This window comes from Geospiza fortis, unplaced genomic scaffold (genome assembly GCF_000277835.1).
Source record: "Geospiza fortis unplaced genomic scaffold, GeoFor_1.0 scaffold290, whole genome shotgun sequence".
In the NCBI taxonomy this organism is placed as follows: Eukaryota; Metazoa; Chordata; class Aves; order Passeriformes; family Thraupidae; genus Geospiza; species Geospiza fortis.
Genome location: NW_005054678.1, coordinates 119,373 through 123,096, shown reverse-complemented (window position 1 = coordinate 123,096; position 3,724 = coordinate 119,373). Strand labels below are relative to the sequence as shown.

At 54.0% G+C, this 3,724-nt stretch overlaps 1 pseudogene across 1 annotated transcript in view; it reads left to right on the top strand.

Moving 5' to 3' along the window:
- The first annotated feature begins 273 nt into the window (after positions 1-273).
- The window catches only part of LOC102044099, a 24,724-nt pseudogene continuing 21,273 nt past the window's right edge, over positions 274-3,724 (top strand). Inside the window, exons 1-3 of the transcript XR_004082703.1 lie at positions 274-401; positions 1,430-1,514; positions 2,083-3,060. The product of XR_004082703.1 is annotated as a zinc finger protein 850-like (transcript). The remainder of the gene's footprint in view (positions 402-1,429; positions 1,515-2,082; positions 3,061-3,724) is intronic.

Below are 3,724 nucleotides of genomic sequence, written 5' to 3'. Positions count from 1 at the left end.
CTGATGCACCCACCACACGGACTGCCCTCCTGGCTTCGAGGGCACTGCTGACTCGGATCCGCATGGGCATCGACCAGGATCGCCAGGCCCCTTGCCGCAGCTGCTCTCCAGCCTCTGTTTTCCCAGTCTATACACACAGGTAGGGTGCCTGGAAGAGAACGAAGAAGAGGAGAAGAAGGTATGAACAAGGAGAAGCAGGGGGAGGACGCAAGAAGGACGACGAGGAACAACAAAGATTCAGCAGAAAAAGAAGTAGCCGGAGGAGAAGGAGGAGGCGGGAAAGAGGAAGGGAAGAGGGGCAGGAAGAGGGGCAGGAAAAGGAGGAGCCACAAGCCCGTAGCTCGTCGGAACTGCAGCGCCCCCGCCCTGGGAGCGTCGGTCCTGCCCTCCGCATCCCGCAGGTGATGGGGGAGGGGAGCTCGCGGCGGTCCTGGTAGAGTTTTTCTGGGAGGGGGATCTTGGGATCTTCCGGGAATCCAAAGCTGAGCGGGGGGGTGCCGTGCTCCCGGAGCCGCGAGACGGGTTTCTGCTCATTGTCAGACCGCCCTCGTGGCCATCGCCCGGTGCTGGCGGGGGATGGGACTCCGGTTTTGGGGGCCCTTAGAAAGAGCCGAGGTGGGGGGCGGGAGCCCCGGAGAGAGGGCGTGCTGGAGCTGGGGGATCCCCAGCCGCCTGGAGAGGGGTCGAGCACGGAGAGGGAGAAGCCTGGAGAGGGCGTGCCCAGAAACGGAGGACCCGGAGAGGGGGTACCGCCGGCATCCAGGGGAGGGGGATAGGTTGGAGAGGGCTCCCCCAAGGAAAGCCAAAGTGGGAAACCCAGGGTGGGGGGGGGGAATTCTGGAATGCCCAGCATCTTGAAGCAGATAGTGAGAGGAGAAAACAACCCGCAGGACTCCCAAAATCCTTGGTATCCTTAAGCAGGGGGACCACGGCGGAGCGGGGGGGGGGGGGGACACGACACACTGGACCCCCAGCAGCCCAGAGAAGAGCGAGCACCAGAGCCTCAAAGTGGCGAGACCTCTGGGATTCTCGGGACCCTTGGCATCCTAGAATGAGGATCCCCAAAACGCGGAGGAACCCCAGCAGCCTGGAGAAGGGGGACCATTGAAACACCAAAGTGGAGAGACCAGAGAGGGAGACCTCCAGGGAGATTTTTCTCTGGCAGAATCTTGATGTTTTGACGTTTTTGGGGGTGGATCTTGGTATTTTTATTGGTTTTTGGGCTAAATCTTGGCCGTTTGTAGTTTTTCGGGCTAAATTTTCTATTTTAGAGTGGACTTTGGCTGAATCTTGGTGTTTGGGGGGCTGTGTCTTAGTGTTTTGGGGACTTTTATAGAGATAAGATGCCCAGTAACTTCTAGAGATTGACTTGGGCAGGAGGAATCTCCAATCCAGCACACTCACATCTTGTTTTTTCTGCCAAAACCAGGATTTATCATTCCCTAAGTTTGGCGAGATGGAGGACGAGACTGCGAGGAAGAGGAAGATGCTCTGGGACACCCAGAGGCAGGCAGGTGAGGAGGAAATTATTGCCCCTTTCCCTCTCTCTTTTGCCTCATCTTCCAGCCCAGCATTGCCCCTGGCTGCAGGACAACCCCAGCTGTCCTGCTGGGTATGAATTTGGGGGGATGTCCTTCTCCTTCCCTCTGGCACAGAGGCAGATCTCCTTCCTCTCCATCTTCCTTCTCCCTTCTCCTTATTTCTCCCTCCCTTTTCTTCTGGTTTTTCCTTCCTCTCCTTGTTCCTTCTTCTTTCTTCTTTTCCTTGTTCCTTCTCTTTCCTGTCTCTCCTTTCTCCTTTTTGTTCATGCTCCTTCCTCTTACTTCCTTTTCCTCATTTCTTCCTCTCCTTTCTCCTTCTTCCCCTTCTTTGTTCCTTCTTCTCCTTCCTCCTCCTTTTTCATTCCTCCCCTTCTTCCTTCTTCTTCCTTCTTCTGCCTTCCTCACTTCCTTCCTCTCCCTGTTCCTGCTCTTTCTTCCTTCCTATCTCTCCTCGATCCCTCCTCTCCTTGTTCCTTTGACTCACTCATTCCTTCTTCCTTCCTCTCCTTTCCCTTCCTCTCCTTCTTCCCTCCTCCCTCAGGGAATGACCTGCACACAGAGACCAGGGAAGACAAATCCCCATGTCAGAACCTTGTGAAAGAGGCTGTTTTAAGCAGCTCCACAGCACAGGAAGTCACCAAGGAGGAAAAGCCCTGGAGATCCCCCATGAGGCGCAGCTTCAAACCCAGCCCAGGGAGCTCTGAGGAGGAAAGACCCACCCTGTGCCGGGAAGGCAGCCAGAGCTTTAGCCAGAGCTCAGAGCTGGTGATCCATGAGCAGCTTCCTGGCAGGGAGAAGCCCTACAAGTGCTTGGAGTGTGGGAAGAGCTTCAGCTGGAGCTCCCACCTGATCCGCCACCAGAAGACCCACACTGGGGAACGGCCCTACACATGTGGGGAATGTGGGAAGAGCTTCAGCCAGAGCTCTGACCTGGTGGTCCACCAGCGCCTTCACACAGGGGAGCGCCCCTACAGGTGCTTGGAATGTGGAAAGAACTTCAGCAAGAGGTCCAGCCTCACATACCACCAGCGCTTCCACACTGGGGAACGGCCACATATTTGCTTGGAATGTGGGAAGGGCTTTATCCAGAGCTCCCACCTCATCAGCCACCGCCGGCTGCACACCGGGGAACGGCCATATAACTGCTTGGAGTGTGGGAAGAACTTCAACCGCAGCTTCAGCCTTGTCATCCACAGGCGTGTCCACACTGGGGAACGGCCCTACGAGTGCCATGAGTGTGGGAAGAGGTTTCAGACCAGCTCTGATCTCCTCATGCATCAGCGGATGCACGCAGGGGAGAGGCCCTTCCGCTGCACTGATTGTAGGAAGGATTTCATCCGTAGCTCTGACCTGGTCAAGCACTGGCGCGTCCACACTGGGGAGAGGCCCTACAGGTGCTTGAAGTGTGGGAAGAGCTTCACCCAGAGTTCTGCTTTGACCTCACACCAACGGACCCACTGGTAAGAAAAGCCCTACAAGCACTCCAACTGCAGGAAGAGCATTGGAGGATCCATGCTGGGCAGAGCATGGGGGTGACCCATGTCCCTGGTGATCCACATTGGAAGACATCTGGCTTGTGGTCTCCACATCCTTCTGGTTCTCAATGGGCACCTGGATGAACAGAGGGGCAAGAACATCCATTGGGACACAGACTGATGTTGGAAATTCATTGGCAAGAGTGGATTTGTTGACTTTAGACCCCAAAAAATCTCATCTGCTCCATCCAATAATTTCTTCCTCTGGTATCAAGCAACACTGGATGATCTTTAGGGTCATTTCCAACCTAAATAATTCCACTATTCTAATTCTCTCTGGCCCATGGGTGTCTTGCGCAGCCAAATGGTGATGGACTGGGGCAAAGACCAAAATTTTGAACACAATGGGGTAGAGACCCCTCTTAAAAAGGCTCTTCCACCCACCCAAGCCAACTCCATGGACACTCACACAACGCTGACATGTAAATCTTTTTACTTTGGCCTTGATTTCTTTTGATTCATGTTTATCTCTTAAAAACACCCAAGGTTGGGGTAAAAAAATTGAATAAAACCTCTGAACTGCCAACATTTTACTGAAATTTTGGGGTTATAGGGGATATTTGGAGAAATGTGGGAGAGTTTTCTCCATTGTTTTGCAGTCCAAATCCAAGAGGGATCAATCTGTTACATCAAAATTACTCAATCCTG